Source organism: Rattus norvegicus, chromosome 9 (assembly GCF_036323735.1).
Source record: "Rattus norvegicus strain BN/NHsdMcwi chromosome 9, GRCr8, whole genome shotgun sequence".
NCBI lineage: Eukaryota > Metazoa > Chordata > Mammalia > Rodentia > Muridae > Rattus > Rattus norvegicus.
This window is the reverse complement of record NC_086027.1, coordinates 18832878-18860866: the sequence shown is the minus strand read 5'-3', so window position 1 is coordinate 18860866 and position 27989 is coordinate 18832878. Positions and strand designations below refer to the sequence as shown.

The window sequence follows — 27989 nt, the reverse complement described above, 5'->3', positions numbered from 1 at the left end:
CATGGGTTATACAGGCTGATACTGCTCAAAATGGTGTGGCTACTGGTGTGGGGCACCCAGACGATTTTCTGCCTGTTATTCCAGCTCTTTCCTTGGTTCAATATTTCTTTTACTGTTACTATTATGATTTTAATTTTCATGTGTGTCTGTGCGGTATATATGTGTACACATGCGGGCATGTGTGTCTGTGCGAATGTGCATGTGAATATATATGTGCTTGTGTGTGTATGCCGGTGTGTACACATTGCATGCATGTGTGTGTATGTGTACACATGTGTGCATGTGTGTGCACATGTGCATACATGTGTGTATTGTGCATGTGCGAGTGTGTGTGTGTGTGTATGCACTCAACTGTTCTTGGGAGTGTGGAAACTAGAAGTCACCAAAGGTCACCATTGAGATGGCTTCCTCAATGGCTTCTCTACCTTATTTTTGGAGACAGTCTATCATGGAACCTGAAGTTCACCATTCCAGGAAGAGTGGCTGGCCCATGAGACCCTAGGATCTCCCTGTCTCATTCCCAGTGACGGGGCTGAGAGTGTGCGCTGCTCTTCAGACTTCTAACGGGAGTGCTGGAATCTGAACTCAGGGTCCCATTCTCATGTAGCAAACAAGTACCCATTGAGCCATTTCCACCAGTCTTTCAAATAACTAGGAGGCCTAGTGATGGTTGGTTCTACTCCTCTTCAGCGTGGTCAGAGCTTGGTCCAGAGCCATCTGTTTTATTATACCTAGACATTTACAGGCTGGTGGGTGTAGTAGTGAAATTTGCACAATGGTGTTGTACAATCAAATGCAAACTTACCCAGGTAGCTTGGCAAACTCTCTTTGTGTCTAGATCAGTGGTTTTCAACCCGTGGGTCATGGTCTCATTGGCAAACCTCTATTTCCAAAACTATTTATATCACTGTTCATAACAGTAGCAGAATTACACTTACAGGGGCTGGGGATTTAGCTCAGTGGTAGAGCGCTTACCTAGGAAGCGCAAGGCCCTGGGTTCGGTCCCCAGCTCTGAAAAAAAGAACCAAAAAAAAAAAAAAAAAAGAACTACACTTACAAAGTAGCACAGCAAATAGTTTTATGGTTGGGTGTGGAAGCTTTAGGAAGGTTAAGAACCACTGGTACCTGTTGAGAGTCATGGTCCTTGGCAAGCATAAAGCCCTTTGTGTGGACTCTTACCAAGAGCAACTGGTAACCAGGCTGCTTTCTGATACTTAAGCCATCGGAACGGTTCAGTGACCAGTCATTCATTTTTACAGAGAACATGACACTTATGTCTGCTAAATGAAGCCAATTTTCTAGTCTACCTCGTGTCACTCTCCTGGGGACACTGGGGAAAACCCACTGCCACACCTTGCCCTCACACTTCTATCTTGTGGATCTTGCCCAAAGCAAGCTCTTTCCATCTCACACAGTCATCCTTCTCAGATAAAATACAACCAAATAGGCTTTAAGCATTTCTTCTATAACCACAACCAGACAGCCTTTCTTTGGACTGAATTCAGGTGGCCCCAGCCAGACACCAAACACTGCTGAAAGTGCATTCCTTTCAGTAAGCATTTGGGTTAGGTTATTTTTTTTCCAGAAAGGTAGTCTTGCATTTAATTTTAAAAAGTTGTATATGTGTGTATGTATATGAATATATAAAGTATGTGTATGAATACACACATGTGTGTAGGTACCTACAGAGGAGAGAGTGACCATTGGATTCCCTAGAAGTGGAGGACTCGTAAATGGAGGAAACCTCCTTTCTGTTTCCTGAGGGGCTGGGGTCTTTCTCCTTTACTGACTCCCCCATCTCCAGTCCCCCCCCCCCCGTGGACCCTGCCCCTTTCTCCAGCTTTTCTTTATCTCAGATCTCTATCTGAAGATGATGATGTGCTCACAGAGGACTCCAGGGTATTTCTAGCCATTCCCATTTGCCTCACTGTTCTTCCAAGGATTGATAGACGGTGAAGGCCAAGGGAAGGCAAGGCCTTCTGGGAAACTCTCCCTACACAGATGGGCAATGACGGACAACAACTGGCAAGACTTTTACTCCAGTATTTGGGTTTGTAACTGACTATCCATAACACAGCCATACTTACGACGCACATTAAGTACCCTGGGTGTGGCTGGCTACCCAAGTGGGTTTGCCCAGTTCTTTGTCACTTATAGGTCCAAACAGGACCACCAGCTCACCTGGCTAAATTCTGTCCTTCTCTGTAAATTTTGAGATGCTATTTCATCCCAACCCTGTTTTCTGCATCAGAATTTGCAGCCTATCACTGCTGTTGTTAGATAATGCTAAGAATACCTTCATAAAATGGAGGGCCTTGACAGCCTCGGAGCAGTCTCCTGTGCAGAATCTCACTAGTTCATGTCAGAATCCCATGGAGTCTTAGATTGATAACTCTTGCTTTAGCTGAGAAGGCAGGACACTGGGCATCTGACGGTCACTGGCTAGACCACACAGTAACGAGCTGTAGCCGGAAGACGGGAGCAGATCTTCCCCTCCCTCTAATCAACATCATGCTGCTTTCATCACACTTTTAGTGTCCGTCACCCCTGCTAAACTCATGGGTGGCTGTAGTCACCAAGAGTCCTTTTTTTCCAACCTCATCCTGCCTCCCTCTCAGTGTCATTCAACCATGTGACTCAGCTCCACTCCCCTGGACTTTGAGACGGGGAAGGCTGAGATGTGGGTCTGACTGGGGCTGTATGTAATGAGGGGGGAGTGAAAGCAAAATTTGCCTTTAACTTCCCAATTCTTGGATTCTTCCTTCCTGTGAGCCATACGTCCACAGTCTCCAATGCTCCCATAGCTCACTCACACCCAGTCACAGTTCCATGGGCTCAAACGATGGGCCTTCCATTTGCCCCTAAAATGTCTTCATTCCGTATAGTGCCCTCAGAAGAAAAGGATTAGACCATGTGATTTAAACTTTATTCATCATTCATTCAGTGGAATAATCAAGCTAGTTCGTTCATTCATTCATTCATTCATTTTGAGACAGATTCCCACTACATAGACCTGAAGGGCCTGGAACTCCCCATGTAGACCTGGCTAGTCTCAAACTCACAGACATCTGCCAGCGTCTGAGATTGATGGTGCACTTGGCACTATTCAGTGACTATTATGCTAGCGATGTGTCAGGACCAGACTATAACCCTAGCTCTTAAAACGCTGGGGCAAGAATTCCCTAATTGAAGGCCAACCTGGTCTATAGGATTGACACACACACAAACATATATAGAATCAAAAAAGAAAACAGTAAAATCATGTGTGTGTGTGTGTGTGTGTGTGTGTGTGTGTGTGTGTGTGTGTGTGTCTGCATGTTACCTTCCTAACAAGGCACTCCCTGGCCACCCTTGTTAAAACTATGTGCTCCCCCTTACCACCATGGCATCCTTGATGTTCCCTCTCCAACTACCTGATGCATACCTCATCCATGGTGCTTGTCACTGGAAATGGCATTTCATTGTGCACTGCTGTCCACTGTCTGTCACGTCAGGGACTGTCTGTGTGGATCTCTCGGCTCCTGTTGCATTTGCCCCCGTAGGCACCTGTGGAATTAGCGTTGTCTGAAACTGCTAGATAAACACGGTTTCCATCCAAGCCTGGATTATACACAGAAGAGCAAGGGGATCTTCCTTGTCACCCACAAGGCAAATCACACACTTGAGTCTTTAAATTGTTCACAGTGAACGCTTTTGTGTTTTACCTATTATAATCAGTGGGACTCCCCATGGTGGAACCATGCGCTCGCTGTGTGCTCATGGGGCTGGGGGTTTGCCATGGTCACATGTTTTGAGCTGTAAAAGACTTTCAGCACACTGGAAACTTGGTTATAAAAACAAAGACAGAGTTAAAAAAAACAACAGCAAAACCTCTCAGCGGTTTAATTAATAGTTACTTGTTAAGAATAGTTATTTCTAGGCAGAAGAGACGGCTCAGCAGTTAAGATCACTTGCTGTTCTTGTAGAGGACCAAGTTCACTTCCCAGCACCAGCCGCTCACAACTGCTTATGACTCCAGCGTGCCCTCTTCTGGCCCCCTTGGGCATGGCAGCCATTTGCACATACACACGTCCATATGCCTACATACACATAATTGGAAATAAATATTTCTTTGAAAGGGACATTTATCTCTTCAGAGGCCCCATTTTCTTCCACCTTAGTATTAACTGCAGTAAGAATTTACAATCCTAATAAACCCATAGAAAAGATACACGATCCAGATGATTCATTTATATGCTTTATGCCTAGATTGGGCAGATCTAGGAATATACTAACTTACTGTCCAGTCCTAATGTCCCTTGTTCCTTGCTGTTTCTTCTGGCCACATGGTTCTGGTTCATGGTGGCTTCCTCCTCTACCACCCTCTCTCTACCTGCAACCCTCTCTCTCAATCCTCTGGTCCTACCTTTCTTGCCCGACTGCCCAATCACAGGCTCTAGCTGTTTATTGACCAGTCTAACATGGCATCCCTTGATTGCATGAGGATCTGCTCGTTGGGGACAACCACCTCTTGGGGAACCAGTATTTAACATTAGAATACAAGCGGCCTCAGACCAACCCACTACATCGAAGAGGGCAGTGTGTGCTTGCTGAAGAGGGCTGTTTCTCCAGCTTTAGGCTGCTTTTATTAGGACGGTTTTTATTCATAACTAAATATCTTTCATCCATGGCTCTTCAGGGGTTCACATGCATAATAGTTATTAACCTCTGTTCACGCCCAAGAAATAAAATTCAGACAATCAGTATTTCCTTTTTTTCTGATTTAATCTGGTGTTATTTTATAGTGAGAACACCAAGTTTTCTTCGATTATTTTAACTAGGAAAATTCTTTTATAGAATAACTGAATTGTGGACTAGAGATACAGTTCAGTGGAAGAACATTTGGCTAGCATATATAAGGCCCTAAATTCAGTTCTCAGCAACACACACACACACACACACATACACACACATACACACGCTCGCGCGCACACACACATGCACATACATGTGCACACCTGCATGTACACATACATACGCCTGTTACATACTGTAAACATTGTCTTGCATGTGTGTGTGATGAGTGTGTATGTGATATATCTTGTAATGCCTTTGTGTACGTGTGTTGTTACATGTGCACTTGTATGTGGAGGTACCCATGAACGTTGGGGTCAGAGTGACATCTGCTGTCTTCCTCTTCCTCTCCACATTATCTTCTGAAGCAGAGTCTGTCACTGAACCTGTACTGACCTGCTGGCTAGGCCAATTGGCCAGAAAGCCCCAGGTACTCTCCTGCCTCAGCTCCACCCAGCACTAGGATTTCAGGTGCACATCTCTACACCTGGCTCTTAACATGGACGTTTCAGATCTGAATTTAGGTGGCAATGCTTGCACGGTGCTTTGCTGGCTGAGCCATCCCCCGGCCCACCCACCTTTGCTTTCTCATGGAGGAGATTGTACTGGAAGATTTTTGTGCTGTCCCCATGTCTGAAAAAGGAAATGTTAATATCAGAACAACAAAATCTGGATTTCTAAGAAAGTCACCAAGTAACAAGTTGCTTAAAGTACTTAGCCAAAGTCAATTGTAGATTTGATGCTAAAATTCCATTAGTAACTTCAAAAATAATTAAAAGAGCCAGTGTAGTGACTCAAGTTTGGAATTCCAGAATGTGTGAGACTGAGGCGGGAAGATGGCCTCAAGTTCAACCCCAGCCTGGCTTACATAATTCTAAGATATCCTCATTCAAAAACCAAGTCTATGGCAATGACGATACTAATAACAATAGAGGGTTGATGACCAAAGGAGGAGGGACAGCCCCGCAGCTACACCTGTGCTTTGCCTGTGCTTCATCTGTGTTACACCTGTGTTTCACCTGTGCTTCACCTGTGCCTCACCTGTGCTTCACCTGTGCTTCACCTGTGTTATACCTGTGCTACACCTGTACTTCACCTGTGCTTCACCTGTGCTTCACCTGTGCCACACCTGTACTTCACCTGTGTTACACCTGTGCTACACCTGTACTTCACCTGTGCTTCACCTGTGCTTCACCTGTGCTACACCTGTGCTACACCTGTACTTCACCTGTGCTTCACCTGTGCTTCACCTGTGCCACACCTGTACTTCACCTGTGCTTCACCTGTGCTACACCTGTGCTTCACCTGTGCTTCACCTGTGCTTCACCTGTGCTTCACCTGTGCTTCACCTGTGCTACACCTGTACTTCACCTGTGCTTCACCTGTGCTTCACCTGTGCTACACCTGTACTTCACCTGTGCTTCACCTGTGCTTCACCTGTGCTTCACCTGTGCTTCACCTGTGCTCCGGGTTGACAGGCAAGGCATAGGCAATGTCAGAGGCCCATCTCCACAGCGAATCTAATTTTGTCACGTTGACAGTTAACATTAGCCAACTAAGGCTGGAAGGAAGTTCTGGACCTTTAAACTTCCCTCTTTGAGTGGAATCTGCCACCAGCCAGGAGGTTCCATTAGCTTTGAAACTCAAATGCATCCCACACAGACAGTGTCCAATGCTGACTTCATTTAGAAGGCACCAGATCAGAAAGCCTCTCCTCTTTGATGTTAAACTTGCATCTGTCCTTCCTGTCTTCCTCTCCTGTCCAAATGTCTCTCTTACCTACCTTTACTGTGGGGGCTTCGGTCTTTGGTTCTGTTTGCCTCTTTCAAACTTGCCTGTTCTGGTTCAAGGCCAACTGGGATTGTAAGAATTAGTAAATGATAACACAGGAGGGCCAGTTAAATGTAATCACAAGTAAACCCACTGCAAGGGCCACACTATACCAAAAACCATTCACTGTGTGTCTGAAAGGCAAACTTAAATGGCCAGCATGCACTCTTTTCTAACATCTCTACTTTCCACGTTTGTGCTCTGGTCTTGTCTCTGCACAATTCGTGGTCGTTGAAGTTCTAATGTGCATCAGTGGGCCCAGCTGTGCAGATAATGACCCTATTCTAGCTCCTCCCATCTGGGTCTCCCGTCTCCCTCCCCACCTGGTTCCTGTCCCGGGCAGTGTTATGCCTGTCACTTTGAAGTTAACCTGAGTCCTTACCCTCATCCTCAAGGTTCTGCCCAGAACGTCTTAAATTTGGGTGGAGCCCTCATGCAAGATCATGTAACAGTTCTTTGGAGAAACTGGCCACAGTCAAAGACATCTGGAGGCAGCACGAGCAACAAGTAATTAGGGAAGTAGAAATCAAATGTTTGTGGTCCCCACAGGTTTCTGGCAGCCTTGGCCTGTGTTCCATCCCGGGGCTTCCCTGCGGCCACCTGTGTTCCGTCATGTGACTTCTGCGCAGCCCTTGGCTTGAACACACAGCATAAGTGCTCTCCACCAGGCCTGCCTTCATCCATGCCTACACTGGAGACTGTTGTAGTGGAGGTTATACACTGTAATTGTTTTTTGAGACAAAGTTTCTATGAGTAGATCAAGCTGGCCTTGAGCTCAGAGATTTGCCTGCCTCTCCCTCCCAAGTGCTGGGACTAAAGGCATGCACCACCGCTGGGCAGCTACACTGTAATATTTTAGCTGAGCAAACAAGGTTTCTGCTCTTCTAAAAACACAGTATTTTCATTTTTGAAAATACCGAGCTTTTCCTATTGTTGCTGTTCATCATGGAACTGAGTGTCTCTGTGTACTATTGAATTAGATCTGAGTTTCATAAAAACAAGACATCAAATTAACTTTATCTATGTTAGGACAAACTTTCCAGAATGTCTGTCAGCATACCCCTACCGTTGGAAGTGCATATTTATGCAGAATGGCACTCTCAGAATTGGTGATTGTCAAGTCAATGGATTGATAAGTCAGAAAGTCACTGAAGATCTCTATTCCCCAGTGAGAATATGCAGCCAAGACGTCATCATTACACAGGCACATCTTTCCATTTGTATGCAAATATGCTTTTACCTTTAATAAATAGCAAAATTGTATGTATGCCAAAGAATTATTCTTAAATAACCTTTGGGGGCTGTTGAAGTGACTTGGCAGGTAAAGGCCCATGCATGGAAGTGGGGAACTGACTCCACAAAGTTGTCCTCTTACACACTCATGCACATACACACACACACACACACACACACACACAATAGTAGTATAAAATCAATTATCAGTAAATGCTTCATTTTTATATTTATTTTATTAATTTAAAATGCTATTTTGTTAATTTTTTTATTTTTTTCCTTTTATTGAAAATAAACTTCACCACACAATATATTCTGAATTATGGTTTCCACAACCCTGGTATCTTGTTAATTCTTTGAAAAATTCATGCATGTATTTTGATCCAATTTGCCCCTTCTGTCCCAAGTCTTTCCATACCCACCGTCTCCACTCTCAATTCCCAACCTACCCAACTTAAGAATTCTTTTTGCAAAAACCCACTGGTTCCAGTTACCTATATAGCCTGAGGCTGTACAAGCTGCTTGGGTCAAAAGGGGTCGGCAGCAGGAATGTTGAGGAAGTCTGGATCTAGTCAGTCCTGTGTCCAATGACTCTTCCCATGCCATGCACTTTCTCTGGCTTCTGACCCTCTCTCCTCTTCAGTCCTGCCGCCCTCCTGGACCAGGCTCTCCTCACCCGCCATGCCGATGCTGCTCCGTGGCTTACAGGGTCTTGTCTGAGTTGACCTAATTTTCAGAACACAGGCACCTTCAGTATGACGTCATACCGGAAACTCCTTTGAATAGGCTCTACACCCTGTCCTCAGAGTTTTCTTTACCTGATCTGGGTTTCCTGCAACAGCTCCCTTTCCAGTTCGAGTTTCAGTGATCTGGGTCTCCTCTTTCTCTGGGTTAATTTGGCTTAGAATTTGCCAGTCTTATTTATCTTTTCATTGATACTTTGTATTATTGTCTTGTGTGGGGTTTTTGTTGATTTCCTTGGTTTTAGCTCACTATGTTTGACCCTGATCTTGGTTCTCTCTCCCACTCTGTTGTTTGTTTTGACAAGTGAGGTGAGATATGCTATTTCATTGTGTGTGTGTGAGAGATTCTCAAACGTAAAGAAATTCGAAAAGATAGTCTAGAACATGTAACCATCTGGCGTACAAGTTGCACAGCAGCCCCTCCTAAGCAGCTCCTAAGATTATGGTTGTAGATGCTAGTTAGTGTACGCTAATGCAAATTAAAATATCCCAGCAGTGCAAGCCTCCCCCAGGGGATGCCGTTCAGAATTAGCTGTACTTATCCACAATGACTGGCCAGTCCCCCTTTCCTCCTTGTACCTTTTATTCTGGGAAAGAAACGTGCAGCTTTGGGGCATGCATCTCAGTGCCCAACGACACTTCCTTCAGGGGTTCAGCTTGGAAGCAGGTACCCCAGCAGCTTCTAAGGAGGAGCCTCTGTCTGTGCTCAAAATACTTCTCTCCTTCCCTTCTCCCAGACTATAAGAAATGGAAGGATTCTCTGTTTCTAGTGTTGACCTGGCAACGTGAAGATGTGGCTGTGTTGACTGCGAGCGTCCGTAGAGCTGGGTGCTTCTTTACGATCATTAGTGTCCCTGTGACATCGTGGACAGTGTGTGCTCTCTTGGCTCAAAGTGCTTCAAGCTGTCACGTGACTGCAGTGTGCTAAGAGCTGAAGCTGCGTCTGTGCCTTTGGGTCACTCGGTTTTCGACCTCCCACTCCCCTGCTTTCTCTCCCAGCAGGCTGCCTCCTTTGGCTCCCCACAGGACATCTGATTTCCCTTTGAAATCCTCCCAGGATGGCTGGGGCAGTGCTTCAGTGGCAGAGCCTGCACTGCATTTCCAGGGCATGGTTCACAGTCCCAGCACCCAAGCCAGGCAGCTCACAACTGCCTGTGTCTCCAATTCCAGGACCTCTGGCCCCTCTTTCTGCCTCCTCAGACCCTGTACTCCTATGCATCCCCTAAATGCATGCCATAGGTGAATGATACATATGTTGGCCGGACTCCTGAGACCAAGTTCTCAGCACAAAGGAGATTCATTTGCCCCAGAGGGAGAGAGGGCAGGGAATAAGAGACAAAGACAGGAGATAGAGGAAGAGGGAGAAGAGAAGGGAACCAGGGAGAGGGAGCAGGGATATTTGTCCAGAGGACAAAGGACTGCCTCTGGTTAGGGAGGAGACAGACATGGCCCATAGACAAATGACAGTTTAAATGTGACAGGGGAAACCTGTGTCAGGAGGAGGTGTTTAACTTTAACTGGGCATGTTAACTGTGTGAGCCAAAGGCGGCTTTTGATCTGGACTTCAATATTTGGAGAGCTGGACCTGATAGTCAGCTTCCGGAGGAGGAAGTGGTCAAATAAGGGAACAAACCTTTCAGAATGTAATCTAATGGTTTCCAGCAAGGCAGAGGGCATGGGAGAGAAGGGCAGGGCCTGTCAGCGCCATGTTTGCCACACTCGGGCTGACTAGACTCCCTTCAATAAGAGGTGGGAGGGAGGCAGGGTGGTGGTCTTCTCCAGTTGTGGTCTCTCCAGTTGCCTGTTTGCTTTAGACTCAACTCAACCAATACTCTATAGCTCTCTCCTGGACCCTGGTCACCTTATAAGTCTAGATGGACAGGAGGTGACAGAACAGAACAGAACTGCCAGTCCCAGGTTTTAACACTGTCCATTCCCTAGTGGGATCCTTGCTAATCAATGCTCTATGGGGAGTGAGTAAATGACTGCTCTTTAGTTGGAAAAGGTCTTCTCATTCCGTGGGAGAGCAGAGTACAGTGGAGCGATGCTAAGGGACCCACAAAGGTCGCAGAGCTGAAAGCAAGGCTGGCCCCAGGCCACATGTTCCCACCTCCTGGCTGTACCACTGTGTGAATGGGAAAGTGAGCACACCGTTGTCCAGGGGAGGAGATCAGAATGATCCCTGCTGACGATGGATAAGAACTGACCAGCCAAATCTTCCTCCCCACCTCTTGCTTTCATGCCCATGCTTCAAAAAGTCTCTCATTGTTTTCTGTTGCTTCTTCATCTCACGGAATAAGAAGTTCAAATCCTACATCTGACTCTCGACCTTCGGAGGGAAGAGCCCTTTGCTGTGAGTATTCTCCACACTCTCTGAGGTTTCGGTGAGCCTCTCCTGGTCTGAAGAGTACTGCAGTATGAGGTAGGATTCACCTTTCCCAGCAGTGTGGGTCCTGCCTGCTTTGGGTCCTGCCTGCTGATTCCCACATTTCCTCCTGCTCCTCCCTTCTTTCTGGGCTCTGTGCTGGGGTTTGTGTCTCCTTTCTGCCCTGCCCAGCTAAAATAAAGCGGCCATGGTCCCGCATGTTTGTATGGAGCACAGCCTGTCACAGTGCCTGCCCTTGTGATCTTTAGCTATGGCGCTGCTCTTGGTTACACCTGCAGCACATGGTTCCTTGACACTGAGCTCCAAGCACCCATTGCTGCCTGCTGCCCTGTGCTGTGTAGGCTGCGCCTAGATGTCGTATGTGGCAGTTGAGACCTTTTCCAAGGCAGCAGTTCCAGAAGCCTAGCTTTATTACGGCTTCTTGATTTTTAGCTTCCAATAAAGGCACAACCCCATATTGATTCTCTTGGGACCCTCGGATCATTATAATCTTATAGACTAAGCTCTGGAAACCATGCAGGCCTTAGCTATACACCAGCTTTAACCTGCAGTAAGAGGTCCAGGACCCCAGAGAAGGCTCATGACTCAGTGCCCTGGTTACAAACAGCATACGTGACTGAGGCTCTTTGGAGTTTGGGTGACTGTTCTGGAGCGAGGTCCTGCTCTTAACAAAGTCAATTCCCCATCATTTTGTCCAAATTTCTCTGCCATCCACGCCTCTTGTCTAGAATCCCTTTTTGATATCGCTGCAGGCTGAAACAGTCCAAACAGAGAGAGTACTGGACCAGAAATTCAAACTTGGGAGTTAAAAACAAACCATCTCTCTCTCCTTAAACCGGTTGTGTGGCTGTTGCGCTAGAGTCCTTCTGAGACGCGCTGTCTGAGGCTGCGGATAAGGAGCCAAGCGCTCACAGCCTTATCATGTGGTTTGAATAGCTAACATCTTGTCCATCAAATATTTTTGCATGAATTGAAAATAGTGTTAATATTGTTGAACTCAAACAAAAGGGCAAAGCTATAGTGGTATCTACACCAGGGCTAATCTTCCCGGAAAACAATGAAAAGATGTGGTGGTTGATAGCCTTTGTTTAAGAAATGCTACTTTTTGTGTAATTTGAGATTCAAACAGATCTATCAAGCTAAGTCCCTTACAAGTATGGTTCATTCCATTGTCTCGCAATGATCTACGAATTAGATATCATGTTGAGTCATTTCGTTTACTGTCACGAAAAAAGCTCTTTTATCTTCCATCCAAATAAGAAAGAATGTTTAAGTCCAGAAATGTTTTACATTCCAGTCCTCGTTATAAAAGAACACAGTTTTTAAAAAGTGGCTAGCCCTTAGAAATTAGTTAAGGCAAAAATAACTTTATATGGTAGATGGTTGCACCTCGTTCATCGAAAACTTGAAAGCCTTTGAGTTGAAGTCAGCACAGTGATTGGTCAAACAGAGGAGGAAAGTATAAATCTCTCTGAGTGCCCGGGAAGCTGCAGGAGCCATAGCCGTTCCATCACCATAGCTATTGACAGCTCCGTCTGCAGCAGCTGCCACACCCTATGTGGTCCATGGTCAAGGAGCAGCAGCAGTGCCTGAACTTCTGTCCGTGCCATGCGGTCACTAAACCTTCCCTCGGTAAACCCAGTTGCCAGTCCTCTCTATATCAGCATCCAGCCTGCTGGGTGTGGCTAGAGAAACGATGTCCTGCTCACTGGTGGCTTCAGATGGCTGTGCCAGCAGGCCGCGCCGTCTTCCTGTGTCTCAGCAGCTTGCTCTCTCTCTCTCTCTCTCTCTCTCTCTCTCTCTCTCTCTCTCTCTCTCTCTCCTGACTCCCAGGTTGATTTCTCTGGAGTCTAAGCCTCTGGCACCTCCTCTCTTTCCCTCGGCTTCCTTGAGTAAAGCTAGCCAGTCGGTTCAGTATTGTTTCCTGCCGTGTAGCAGCATCCACCAACTCCATTCCTTCACTTCCTTCCCCCCAACTTGCTATGATTTAAGTGATGTGTTTGGGTACCTAGTTAATCTTCATTGTCAACGTGACTCGATCAGAAATCACCTAGAACACACTGCTGACTACCTCTTTACAAAAGATTAGGTTCTATTGCACAGTGTGTGTGTGTGCGCACACACACACACACACACACACACACACACACACACACACACACACACCTACAGAGCTTAGAGCTGTCAGATCTCTTGGAGCTGGAATTACAGGCAGTTTCGAGCCACCTTCCTCTGGAAGATCAGTAGCATTCCTAACCACTGAGCCATCTCTCCAACCCTCTAGTGTTTCCTAAGAGGTTCAACTGGGAGGGCAAAGACCCATCCAGAATGTAGGCAGAGCCATCCCATTGCCTAGGGATCTAGGACTGAAAAAGTAAGCAAGCAAGCTGGGCCCCAGCATTCCCTGTGGTCTGCCTCCTGGTTGTGGAGGGTAACATGATGAGCCTCTCACTTTTCTTGCCACGATGCCGTGATGAATTGTATCCCCGCAAATGGCAAGCCAAAATAAGCCCCTCCTCCTTAAATTGCTTTTCATCGGGAATTTGGCCACAGCAATAAGAAAAGTCACCCATACAGCTCCCACAGGAGAATCATGTGGTATCTGCACGGACTGTCCCGCTACACGTGTGTTCATAAACAGACGTCCTTGTGTCTCAGGGCACTTGGTGCCATAGGCCAAAGCCTACAGAATCTGACAGAAAGCCAAGGTACCTAAAAGCCCATTGGACGGCTGTCTCTGCTGTGAATTTGCTCTCTCTCCACCATTGCCATCACAAGGTGCACCACCCCTGGTGGTAAAATGAGCATCCTTTATGCCGTTAGCCTTGGAAGTGCGAGCAGTGAGCAGAATTCTCCAGAAAAGCACAATAGAGTATCTTATGTTTGGGAATGTAAACTTAGGCACCAGAACAGACAACCGGGCTTTCCACACAAGTAGGGACTATGCATACCTTATTATAGGATGGCTCCTTTGTGTTCGTGTTTGCATATGGCTATATAATTGGATATGCAAGCTAATATTTGGGCCAAGAGTGTCTGTACAAAGATGTTAGCTCTAGATTTAGTTCACTATATTACTTCAGCGCACGTTTGCTTGTTTATTTTTCCATTCAGGAGGCTACATCATTTGATTGTGGAACATCAACACACATACAGATTCCCTTTTTGTTTCCCCCTCCCCCATGATGAACGTCTGGCAGGAGGTACCGAGGGCTCGTATGATTTATTTTTTCAGTAACTTTATTCTGTGGTAGGCGCCACAGTATTCTATTGTAAAGGCTCCAGCCAACTCTCTTCAAAGCTGTCCTTCTGCTATCCATCAAGCCTAGCAATGCGCAGGCACATCTGAAGGGGGGAGAGTTGGCACCTGAGGGTAGAGGACGGTTAGCATCTGAGGGTAGGGAACAGTTGGCCTCTGAGGGTAGGGAACAGTTGGCCTCTGAGGGTTGAGCACAATTGGCCTCTGAGGGTTGAGGCCAGTTGGCCTCTGAGGATTGGGGACAGTTGGCCTCTGAGTGTTGAAGACAGTTGGCATCTGAGGGTTGGGAATGGTTGGCATCTGAGGGTTGGGGACATCTGGTCTCTGAGGCTGAGGACAGATGGTTCAGGCTGTTGTGTGGGGGTCTAACATGGGCCTTTGTTGCTGGGTGAAGGTCAGTGGTTTTGGCTCATGAGAGTTTGTACAAAGTTGTTGGTTACTTTTCTTGGACACCCCTTAGGCTGCACCCACAAATTTCTCTTTGGGGTTAGCTTGGTGATCCCCACCCCACACTAAGCTCGAAGTGGAGGCCAGGGGGAGTGTCGAGGTTTATACACCATGCACCGATCATAGAGCTTCATCCAGTTCCGAAAAAAAAAAATCAAAACCCAGCGTAGATTTTAAAGCTTTATGTGATGTATTTATTGAAACCAGACTAAACAATCTTAGCCTCAATTGAGATCTCCACGGTCATTTGACCACACCACCCCAGTGTACTATCCCAAGGACCAGTTTGAAATTATTTAAGGCTTTTAATAGCTCAGTGGCTTCTAGCAGGCTTTCGTATTTGTCCTTAGACTCGAGATTGTTGGCACCATGGTCCAAGCTTGCTATACCCATCGATACAAATGACTCTCTGATCCATAAGGAACCAATGGAGAATTGCACAAAGCTCTCCCACTGTGTCCTGACCTCCTGGGAATCTGCCAGCTTATGCCTTATGGATTTGGGGACTCTGTTATTAGTTTCGATGTAGCTCATCTTCCTGAGATTTTTTCCCCCCTTTTATCCCACACAGTAGTGAATTTACCGCTAATACTCCGTTGTTTCTTAAATTATATTGTGAAAACAAATCTGAGTGTGCCGTCTCCTTTGTAATACCTGTATCTAAAGTGTGGAATACAGAATATTCTAGAACAGCATTAAAGAAACACGGCCAAATATGCTGGTACACTCACGGTGGGAAATAGAAACTCTCGTTATTTTATTTTATGTTATTTCATTTGCAGTCCAGCCTCCATGCTCACAGGCTTAGCTGTGCCTGCCTCCTTGTAAGTGACACGTGGCTTGTTTTCAATTTTGGATCCAAGCTTAAGTCTATTTAGTGGTGGCCAACATTCGCAATCCTGCCATCTTTACATCCGTTCTACTCTGTTTGCTGTTCCTTTTCCTGCGTGTCTGTTTGCCATCTGTTTTGCTGATTCCGTTTTCCTCATTTGTTATCTGGAAAGTGTTATATGCTTGCTTGCTTTTATTTTGTGGCTATTTCTTTTTACCTGTAAGCTGGGCATGGGGTTGCATGAACTCAGATGGTCGAAGCAGGTGGACTTCAAGGGTGAGGCAAGCTTGGGCTAAATAGCAGGTTCCAAGTAAACTGGAGATCCACAGAGAGACCTGTCACTAAATCAATAAGTCGGTAAGTCAAACAATAAGGTGATATAACGTTTATATGCACCTTTGATTTTGTAGAGTCTAAAAGGAATTAATGTCTAGTTTCCCAACTAGTGATTAACTTTAATCTTCATTTTATCCTCTTGTTAAATATTTTAACTCGCTCTTTTTTTTTTTGCATTTTTCAAATTAGTAGCTGTTATTCTTACAAAGTCACGTCACAGGTGTGGTGACAGTCACCGTCATTGCAGCACTTGGGGTACCAAGACAAGAGGCCTGAGTGTTCCTGGCCAGCCTGGGCTACATAGCAAGATCCTGTCTCAAAAGGGAAAAATAGTGTGTTTGGATTTTCCTGACTTTTTGGGATTTTCCTGTTTTTATTTCAGTGCCTCTTGCTGCCCCTCCATTTGGAGTTCCTTGAAACCATCCTTCCCTTTCTGGCTGGTCCTCGGAGAACTCTCCATGCTGGACCTCCTGGCTGTCTGTGGTGGCTGGTCATGGAAGCCTTGCGTGGCTCTGAGAGACTCCACCATATTACCCTTTACAGTGAGCTTTCAGGAAGTCTGCTTTGATCTTGCTGTCCTCTGTAGGCAGGGGGCCTTCTGACATTGCTTTGAAGTACCTGTGTGCTGAGGACTCAAAATGGCCTCAGTGCAGATCAATTTGTTTTCCTCCCCCACTTTGTACTTTGCCTTTCATTTACCTCTTTGTTTTGCTTTATTTCCTTACATGCCTGCAAATTTAATTATGCAAATAAAGAAAGCTCAGTTAAGGAGAATGCTTAAGTGGATGTGAAGAGGAGCGCTCACAAGCTCATGAGAGCGCCCACGCACGCTCACACACAGCTCACGGGCTCTCTGAGCAGCTATGGTGGAAGAGCTGGATGCCTGGGTCTGCCATTTCCTAGTCTGCACCACTGTGGTGAATTTGTTTGTTGTCACTGAGCTGTAGGACTTTGTATCCATCTTGGTTTCATCTTGTTGCTGGATCCAGTTCCTTCTTGTATCTTTAAAAACATTCCCACTCGGTTACCTTGGATATCAGTTTTGCCTCCTGACTTGTGGTTGTCTGCGAGTGAGATGGGCACATTCTCTGGATCTGGCATAATTCCTGTGTCCTCAGCCCAGGGGCCCGCCATTGCAGCTCTGCCAGGGGACACTGGTCTTTGAAAGCATCTTCAGTGTTGAGATGCCCCAATGGTCATCCCAACACTCTGTGCCCAAGGCTTACTCTCAGGTAACTTGCAAGCTCAACATTCTTCAGTTTGGGCACTGTTTCCTCGGAAGGAAGTATGTGTCCTGGGTTCTGTGTGAGCTACACCTGAGGGATACAGACGGAGGAGCCAGAGGTCTCCCCTCGTTCTAGCATCTCAGGAGAGGAAATACTCAGGTGGGCCACAAGCCAGCCATGTGGCAGGCACTCTCCTTCCTGTACTTGCTCAGGGCGGCTTCTCCTGGATTTGTAGTTCATGACCTTCACTCTGGTTCTTTTCCTGCCAAACACAAAGTTCGACTTTCTTCAGCTCAGAAGTGTGTAGAGTCCACACGAGACTTGATCTCCATATCTCTTTTTCTGTGTCATTAATCATTGATGGATTCCTGGCAGTCTGCATTCCTAAAAATCTCAGACAGAGTGCTGGAAAGATTGGACATGGTTACTTCAGGTTTCCTTGGTCTAACAGTTTTACCTGTGGTTGAAATGTTCCTCAGAAGTCTTATCTTTCAAAGGGAAACAGTGCAGAAATCTAGCGTCAGTCTGAGGCTTTCTGGCCTGGCCCTGTTTTGCTGACCATCCTGGTCAGGGTTCCCGACCTGCTTCAAGCTCCCATCTCACTTTTCTCTAACCGGGTCTTTGAACGTGTATTATGCAAGCTAATGATGTGACTGGCTTCATAAAGGAGCTTGATCTGGGGCCCCGCACAAGCTTTGCATTTCAAACTGCTGATTTTTATCCCCTGCGGAATGCCAGCTACCAGCCATTGATCAGGAAGGCTTGTTGCTTCCTGTTTGACACATTTCCCAGGCCCCATGCTGGCACCACAGCCACTGCCTGTTCCATGACCAGTGCTTGCCTTCACCTTTTCCCATCTGGGAATAGGATGAACTCCTATAAATTCCATTTCCCTAATATTAGCATGATTTCTGCTCTTTCCACATTATGATTTAAGACTCGGGTAAATTTCTTTTCAATCAGTTATCCTCTTTGTGCTTTTGACTTTTAAGTGTGTGTGTGTGTGTGTGTGTGTGTGTGTGTGTGTGTGTGTGTGTGTGTATTGGTCTCTGTATGCCATAGAGTGCCTGCACAGATCAGGAATCACTTCTTTCCTCCTGCCTTGCTTTGAGGCAGGGTCTCTCCTATTGTTTTTGTTCCTATACTGTGTAAGTCGGGGTTTGCTTTTCAGTTGTGTGACCATGGTGTCTGTTGTATTTAGCATGTAAGCCCTCTGTTGTGAGTATTTAGCACTAAGACCTTTGTATATCCCACTCAGAGCGCACCCAGGGATCTGACGATGGGAGTAAAGCTCCCTTCCTTCATGCTCTCTCGATGTTTAATCCATGCCCTGCCCGTCTGTCTTTATGCATTGAAGTCCTATAGCAATTATCGAGAAGCTCTGTATGTGACAGAAACACATCGCACATGGAATGGAAAATCAAATTAGCAACTTCGTAGATTAAAACACGCCCGTGATTGCAGCTGGCACTTCCCCAAACTGCTGACTAGATGTGAATTTCAGGTTTGATCTAGGTGGCAGCCACAGCACCCTCATGTGGTTTGTTCGGGGAGGGCCAGAGGCAGACAGTAAGACAGCTGTCAGCCCCTTAATGTTGATGGTGAGGAGAGCTTCCTAAAGGTAGCGCACGGTGGGTGGGGTCTGTGAGCCAGCCACATCTCAGGCACTTCTCCTAAGTGGAGCAATCGGATTGACATTATGGTTAGGAGTAAACAAGCATCAGTGATTACTGTAGAGATGTGGAGAACATCTTCTTGGACACTCTTCAAACACTCTAGGCCTAGGGCTTCCATTTTCTCTTTCTCAGAAGACTTGCAAAATGGTGACACACGGTCATGGTGTGAGTCAGAGCCCTGTGATCTCCTCAGAGGTCTTCACTGGGTGACAACTTGTTTGTCTGTTTCAGTAGAAGTTGTGGGTAGGTTTTCTCACTAAAGAACCCTCTCCCAGAGACCCCCATAAGAGTAAGTAATCTCTACTCCTGCCCGCTCAGAGAGTCAAACAACATGTGTCCATCACCCCTGGCATAGATCTACAGGTCTGAGCATGCTGAAGGCCCAGGCGCCAAGGCCAAACTGGCCCACGCCTGCTGACCTTGGACTTGACTGAGCTGCACCAGCACCTCCAGGTGCCAAGCTGTGACACCCAAGGCGCTACCTCAGAACGATTAGGCAAACACTCTATTCCCAGACACAGTGCCTTCTAGCATCGTGTTTGGGGAGGGGGAGTAGTCTGTGGTCAGAGGTTAGCCCGGCTGTAGAAGGAGCAGCAGAGCCTGCTGTTGAAGCTGGAATTCTTAATTAGCTGGACATAAAGGGAAGAAGGCACAACTTCAAAGGTAAATATGAGAGGGAAAAGTTACGCCAGAGCAGAGGCAGTGACTGACAGAGTTGTGTGATGCAGAAGCACAGGGGCTGGATCAGCCGACATATTCCAGGAGGAGCCTGTCCGCCCTGGCTGGGCACATCCACATGTGTGTGCTCCGTTTAACATGCAAGGATGATTCTTAACATCCGCATTCAAAGAGAAAGGGGCCCCTGAGAAAGACTTTGCCCTCTTCTGAGAGCTAGGGAGGAGGAAGGGGACTGCAGAAGTAGAATTTTGTTTGCATAAACAGATGCTTTGTGAAGTAATTAAAAAGTGACCTTGGAATCATTTAGCGTGGGCTGTTTTGTTAAGTTTTTTCATCTGTTTATTTGTCCTGGAGCATGCCTTTGTACCTTCTCATAATATCTGAGCATTCCAGGTGAGAGAATATTAAGATTTTAGCCTCTATCTCACAGATCAAATGTCTGCATTTAAGCGTTAAGTCAAAACAAAAGGACAAATAATTTGTTTAAAGTGAATTGATTCAAGTTAACTTTCTAGCCATTAAAGAAAATTAAAAAAAATTATAGTATGAAATTGCTCAGTGTTTAGCCTCTGAGTAAAGGCCTTAGTGATGTTTCTGATGCAGGTTTCTCTCCAGGTTACTTTCAAGTTAGTAGATTCCGTTTTCCATTACTGAGAAGAAGCTCGAACACTACACAGCCACAGAGACACTCTACTACTTTGGGTCTAAGCTTGAACAGTGCTTACAATTATAACAGAACAGGGGCTCCCAGTTACCTTTGCATTTCTTATTGGAGAGAGGCAGAGGAAATTATTTGGGGGCAGGGGAGGGGTTTGTAGAGCTGTAGTCAGGGAACATTGCCAGGAATCGTGTGTCTCGAGCACAGGGGACCTGTGAGCATTTAAACTGGACAGAAGCACTGTGACTGCCTGGTAGGGGACAACTTTCCATCTCAGAAGGGCTCAGGCAAAGGCCAAACAGCCTTCTACTGGGGGATGCTGGGGAGTGGCGGGTGGGTCCCTCCGCCTATAAGATGTTCCACATGGGAGACTTGCCGAGGACTGCCAAGGATCTTCAGCAAAGGCTGGAGGTGGCCTGGATTGACAGTGTACATTTTTTACTGCATCCAGTCATGACCTCACCTCATGTCCCTTCTGCTCATGAAAAGAGAACCAGGATAAGAAACCTCTCTTGGCCTAGGGAGATGGCTCAGGGGGTACAGTGCCTGCCACATGAGCAGGGAGACCTGGGGTGGGATCCTCAACACCTACAGACACCTGAGAGTAACTGCATGCTTGTAATCCCAGGGCCGGGAGAATGCAGGGCCACTGGGCTCACTGGCCAGCCAGGCAAGCTAGGGTGCGCTACCTTAACATTAAAGAAACAGTGGCAGACATTAGATGTTGGCCTCTGGCCTCTACCTGTGTACACACCCACACTAAGAATTCATATACTCTATATACCACCCTCTCCACATACATCTCACAAACCACTCGGTTATTTAATTCACGATTGAACCCTTTCCTAACTTCTTTCCAGGTTTTAGTAGGGAAAGAGGATCCGTTTGAGTTTTGAAGAACACACAAACCAGCGACTGACCTGAACTTTCAGTCTCAGGACTTGAACTTGAGGAGAGAACGTAAATGTCCGATCCATTTCTTTGGGCATGCCTCTCCTGCACATAACAGCTCACAATACTTTGTCATGCATCCAATTCAAACATAGTTTACATATTTTTACATGAAGTCAACTCTCATGGAAAGCATTGTGTATTTGAGTCCTGCAGACACAGATTTACTTTACAGTGCCCCAGGAAGGCCTGTAGCCCAAACTCTCTGTCAACTCTGACAGCCTCTGCCAGGGGAGTAGGGGTGAGAAGACAAGCCACTTCCAGTCTCAGAATTGAGGCAGCCATCATTCAGGGAAATCAGAGGTAATTGTGGCATCCCTATCTGAGGCTGGGGACATTTCTAGAAGTGAGACTCTCCACTCACATGACTTGGTTTCTCTTCTTTGGGGCTGACCCCAAGAACCCTCAAGCCCCAGCTTGCTGCTTTGCCTAGCGCTGGTGATTGGCTGACGCCTGCCAGGCCCGCTCCCTTTCCGGCTTGCTTATTACCTATGGCAGCCATGCCACATGAAATCAGGTAATACACAAGGTGCTGAGCACAGAACGACTGGAAAGAGTCCTGATCATCGTTCCTCACATTAGACACTGAGCCCTAGGAGGTCGGGGGCCTCTGACCACTGCTGCGTTCCTAGCTCATAGAGCAGTGATTAGTCACACAGCATCTTGCCAATGCAGCTCAGTATGCAGGCCCGTCATGTTGGCTAAAGTGCCAAGTGGGGTTAGTTCAGTTGCTTTAGATTTCTCCCTGGAAGCAGAATTTTCTTATCTGATGTGAAACTTCCTCTCCCTGGTCCCATAAAATGTTTTCTTCAGTGCTCAGCATTCAGGAGAGCCGAATCTCACAATTGTTTTATTTTAGTATTTATTCTAGTCTTAATTACGTGTATACATGTGTGTCTCTAAGTGAGTTGTGTGTGCCCTCTGGCATCGAATCCCCTGGAACTAGAGTGGCAGGCAGGTGCTGAGCCTCTTGTGTGAGTGCTAAGGCTTGCCCTAAGCAAGAACTGTCCTGCATTTTTTTTTTTTGATTCTTTTTTTCCCCGGAGCTGGGGACCGAACCCAGGGCCTTGCGCTTCCTAGGCAAGCGCTCTACCACTGAGCTAAATCCCCAACTCCCCGTCCTGCATTTTAACCTCTGTGTCGTGTCTCCACCCAGAACTATTGTTGTTTATACATGCTATACATGCTACAGGTGTATATGTCTGTACATGTTCATGTGTGTTCAGGTGCATATAGAGGCCAGAAGACAGTCTGGGCTCTCATCCTCTGCCTTCTTTGAGGCAGGAGCTCCCATTGGCTAGGACTGACTGGTCCCACCTGTCTCCAGCTCCCAGCTCTGGAATTACAGCCACATCCTATTACACCAGCCGTTTTAGGTGTGTTGTGGGGATTGAACTCAGATCCTCAAACCTGGCAGACGAACAGTTCACCACTGGGCCATCTTCCTAGCTCATCACTGTCTTTTAAAGCAGTTATTCCTTGAGATGATCTCTGCCTCTGCCCCTAACTGTCATTGCGCCCCCAGGTCTATGAGTGGCTGCTCTCACAGTCAAAGCTGAGCAGCCTGCCATTGCCTCCTGCTCTTTCCCACGTGCTTTCCTCCATGGGAGGGGCTACATTGCTGGCTCAGCTCTCAGTGATCAGGACAACTTTCTCCGAGAAGTCTCCAAGGCTTCTTGGTTTTATTTCTCATTCTCCTGTGTCTGGGTCAACCCGACACCTCCAACAGCCCATCCATACCACTGTCCAGGGAACTTATCAGTCTTGGTGTCCTGTCTGCCCTTTATGTCTTGTTTTTCACATCTACGAATGCTCTAGAACAGCACATGGTTCTTCCTTTGCTGCTGGCGAATGCTCACTCTAATGCTCTAGAACAGAACACCACAGTTCTCCCATTGGTGTTAGTGAATGTTCACTCTAATGCTCTAGAACAAAACACCACAGTTCTCCCATTGGTGTTAGTGAATGTTCACTCTAATGCTCTAGAACAGAACACAGTTCTCCCATTGGTGTTGGTGAATGCTCACTCTAATGCTCTAGAACAGAACACAGTTCTCCCATTGGTGTTAGTGAATGCTCACTCTAATGCTCTAGAACAGAACACCACAGTTCTCCCATTGGTGTTAGTGAATGCTCACTCTAATGCTCTAGAAAAGAACACCACAGTTCTCCCATTGGTGTTAGTGAAGGCTCACTCTAATGCCCTAGAACAGAACACAGTTCTCCCATTGGTGTTAGTGAATGCTCATTCTAATGCTCTAGAACATAATGTCTTGAGAAACTTGCAAAGCTAAATGGAAAGTGCAAGCAGATGCCATTTTGTTGATTTTTGTTTTGTTTTGTTTTATCTCTGAGGACATTGAGATCAACCAGGCAGGGAAGTCTCTTCTAGTTTGCTTTCTGTTGCTGTAATAAAACTCTGACAAAGCAACTTAGGGAGGATAGGGCTTATTAAGCTTACTCTTCCACCATGGAGGCCAGTCAGGGTAGGAACTCAAGCAGGAACTCAAAGGCAGGCTCAGGGAAGAAGACTGGTCAATACCTCCCTGCCTATCCACTGTCTCATGCCCAAGTCTGCTTTCATATACAGCCTAGGGAAAGTACTGCCCGAAGTGGGCTGTGCTCTCCCACATCAGTCTTCAATTAAGATAATCTCCCATAGGCATGGCCACAGGCCACGATTCCAGGGTGACCTTAGCTTGTCAGGTTGACAATAAAGACTAGTGACAAACCCATACTTTCCTGGGGCATGCTTTTAAGATTTTATTGTCAAAGAGAATTTTATAACGTCCTTCTACTTAATTAGGTTTAAAACTACTATTGAGTTTATTAAGCTGCTCATTCATAAACCTACCCAAGCCTAAAAGGCTTACGCTTCTACTTAAGAAAAAGTTATTATTATGTAAGAACTGCCTCCTTCATATATTATCTTATTGGCGTTTGGTTAATTCAAGTCTAACAGTTGAAATTTCCCTGAACAATTAGTTCTCATCTCAATTAAGGTAATTCAATTCCCTCTAGCATTTTAAACCCCACTTACCCGTTTAATGTGGCTGAGTTTTGCAAGCTTGTCTCACGCCTGACAGAGCCAGCTTTCCAACCTAACAAATGGTCATTCTAAGTGAGCAACTCAGAAATCCTAGCAGTGGAACATATGCATGCAGTAAATTGGCTCTTTTAACATTTCAACATTATTTCCAATAGTAAATCAAATATACTGAAATCCTTCAACTTAATATCAGGAGTCTGAAATCAATTACACATTTTAAATTGAAATCATAATCTCTTTAAGTATTTCAAACTGTTCAAACAAACCAGATCAGACCAGTGATGCGAAGACCTCTCTCTGCATAGCACAGACAAATATTAAGGATTTGACTTTATTTATATTCTTAGTTTTTAAACTTGCATGGACAACACAATCAGAGTAAAGTGATGTGCTGTCTTAGGATGGCTGAAGTTCCTAGTTTGAAGGTTAGCATATCACCATACTCCTTCTGCTTGTGCTTTTCAAAGACGGCTTTGGCTCCTGGATGAAGAAAACTGAGGACATTGGAGAATGTCAGGTTGGTGTTAATTTCTTGGCTCTGTGTAACCAAACCCTCGTTAACTTCTCCTGGGACCCCTCACTGTAGCTCTCCCAGGCTACTCCTCATTAGCCCCCAAGACTCCTTTACACCACCCTCTCTCCTGTCCTTTCCTTTACTGTGAGCCCCTTTAACTTCATTTCCTTCAGACCCTGATCCCCCTGATTCACATTTTCAAAGGTGCGTCGCACTTCACAGGCCTCTGGACCACTCAGAGAATGTTCTCACACAGCTATACTTTTATTCAATGACCTTCAAGTAGATGTCCAAGACGGGGCGAGTCCCATCTGTGAGTTGTATGTCAACTTGACGCAAGCGTCTTCTAAGAGAGGGGAGTCTTAGCTGAGAAAATGCCTCCATAAGATCTGACTGTGGGCAAGCCTGCACTGTCTTAGTGATTGGTTTGGGAAGGTTTAGCCATTGTGGGTGGTGCCATGCCTGCCTGGTGGTCCTGGGTTCTATAAGAAAGTGGGTTGAGCAAGCCATGAGGAGCAAGCCAGTAAGCAGCATAACCCATGGCCTCTGTCTGCATCAGCTCCTGCCTCCAGGTTCTTATCCTGTTCAGGTTCCTGCCCTGACTTCCCTCAGTGATGAACTGTCACCCATTTCTTCCCCAAGCCGTTTTGCCATGGTCTTCCATTACAGCTACAGAAACCCCATCTAGGACACCGCCAGGTTGTAGACAAGGCTGGGTGCTACCACAGTTCATGAGTTCTTCTGCTCTGTGTATTCCTGTACTTTAGACAGTGCCCTACTCATGTCTCCATGACAACTTTATAAAGTAATGGATGACCGAAGGAACATACACTAGGCCTTTGATACATTTTTACTAGCGATTTTAATGAAATAGTTAATATTGCTTGGGGGAACTCACAGAAAAATATGAGATAAGCCAGTTTTAAGCATAGTCAAAGGTCAGCCACTTATTTTAGTCAAAGTAAACTCTAGAAGACACAATTTTACCAATTCAAATCATTATGTATCATTATGTGCCAAAGCTAATCGGACACAGCCCACGACCCACAGCCCACGACCCAGCTATCCATCACTGTAATGAAAGGTCAGGTACTTTTCTCTTGCTGCAACACAGTATGCTCACTTAAGAGAGAAAAGGTCTGTTGGCTCACCTTTCCAGAAGGGACATGCTCTGTCATGGCAGGGATTAATGGGACTGGCTGCATGAGAGCAGCTGGGCAGTCCCAGAGCTGGGAGGACACATTTCTCCCGGAGCAGAGGAGAGCAGGGAATGGGTCTAGACTATGAAACCTCAAACCTGCCCCCAGGGACTTACTTCCTCCAGCAAGGGTTTGCCTTCTGAAGGCCCATGACCTCCCTAGACACACCATCAGCTGGAGATCAAGTGCTCAAACACACGAGACTACGGGGTGTTCCTCATTCAAACCAGCACAGTAAGGAAACCAGGTGAACTGCCCACTGGCCAGCCTGGTGGCATGTACAGAGTTGGTCGTTTCTGTAATGTACTGCAATGCAGATGCTGAGTTGTTGTTGTGAGGGGAGAGAGATTAATGATATGCTACCCCATACGTTTACGTGTTATATATAATATATAAACTAAGATAAAGATCCCCTACATGCCAACTTTCTTGGCCCAGTTACACTTAAATAACTATTGGGATATTCCTGTAAAACAAGAATCGGTCCTATCGTATGTGCCTTTATAGAGAATATAACCTCCACATTGGGAGGTTATTCAAGCCGCCTTCAAGTCACACTGGGGCCAGCCTTCCGGTTTACATTTCAGCACAGCGGATTTACTGGAGATATTAGGAGATTTCTTGACAGGGCCGTTTAATACCAGGAGTTATTAGGAGCAATTGTGAATTCTGTTGGCAGAGTCCAAGTACAGCTCAATATCTCCTCTGTTCAGGCTGGTTTGGGTGGGCTCACCTAACAAGCAGGCTGTTTCTCAAGACCCACAGTTGTAACTCAGAAGAGAGCCGCAGAATTAAGTGGTGTAGCAGGGTTTGTGTGTGTGTGTGTGTGTGTGTGTGTGTGTGTGTGTGTGTGTATGTGGGTATGTGTGTATATGTGTGTGCATGTGTGTACATGTGTGTGTGTGTATGCGCGTGTGTGTGTGTGCGTGTGTGTATGTGTGTATGTGTGTGTGTGTGTGCGTGTGTGTGTGTGTGTGTGTGTGCGCGCACGCTGTGTGCATTTGAGTATGAGCCACGCACAATGCTGGACTTTTACACTCCCGCCTGGCTCTCTGCCCCACATGAAGACCTTCATTATTGAATTTTGTTTTCATTCCCTCAGAACTTTTCCCCTGGGTAGAAATACATAAGCTGGGCCTCAGCTCACTGGAAAATTGTTTAATGCACCACTCCAAACTTAATATGTTGAGTTAGGTAGTGCTGGAATAAAATGAGCATTTCCCATAATTTTGCAGCAAATTGTGCTTTTCAAGAGAGCAAGGTACCGAGTTCCAGGCTGAGAGAATGTCCTGTAGAATTCATGGATCTGGAGTCTTGGTGAGAAAACACAAGATTTACTAGAATTCTAAGGTGCTGAAAGTCCACCTGGCATATATTTCTATATATTCTATTTTATCACAATAGTTTCCACACTTTCACTTAATTAGGACACAAGGGTTCATTTTGCTCACAGTTTTATAAACTTAAATTAACCTCCAAGCACACAGCACTGTTTGCACATTTGTGTTTCGAGGCAGGGTCTCTTGTAGTCCCATTCGGCAGTGAACTCCAGACCTTCTGCTTCCTCCTGAGGGCTGCGATTGCAGACCTGTAACAACACGTCTGGTTTGTGTAGTATTTTCCAACGTAGAGACTTTTTTACAATATAAACATTTCACTTTCATTGTTTTCACTTTTAATGATGTGTGTTTGTACTCTTGGGTGCAGTGCCTGCAGAGGCCAGAAGAGGGCATCGGATCACCTGAAGCTGGGGTCCCAGGGGTTGTGACTCATCCCGTGTGGGCTGGGAACCAAATTCAGGTCTCTACAAAAACAGCACACTCTGAACCACCATCATTTTAATCCCCGAATATCCCACCTAGAATAAACCACTTCTTCTGTATTTATTCTGTATTGGGATATCAGAAAACAATGGTATATACTTCTTTTAAAATAAAAACTGACGTCCTAAGGCGGGGGAATGTGGCCTGTTTTAAATGCATTCTTTCTGCGCTCTAACTCAGTGCTTACCAACTCCGTGTGGACATTGAGCACACACAGCAAATGTAAACCGCGTGGGCTAAAGGGAAGAGTGACTTCTCGTGTCCAGTGCTTAAACATGAAGCTCCCTGTGGAGCTAGCAGAGCCCTAGGCTTTATA

General features: G+C 46.0%; 1 protein-coding gene and 1 long non-coding RNA gene across 2 annotated transcripts in view; one reads left to right on the top strand and one right to left on the bottom strand.

Moving 5' to 3' along the window:
- Kif6 (kinesin family member 6) overlaps positions 1-27989 on the top strand; it is a 296865-nt gene that overhangs the window by 9923 nt on the left and 258953 nt on the right. The gene's annotated exons all lie outside the window — the stretch shown is intronic.
- LOC134480334 (uncharacterized) lies at positions 8114-9462 on the bottom strand. Its single transcript, XR_010054693.1, has 2 exons — positions 8715-9462; positions 8114-8622 (listed from the first exon to the last, which is right to left on the bottom strand). It is a non-coding gene; the product is annotated as an uncharacterized LOC134480334 (long non-coding RNA).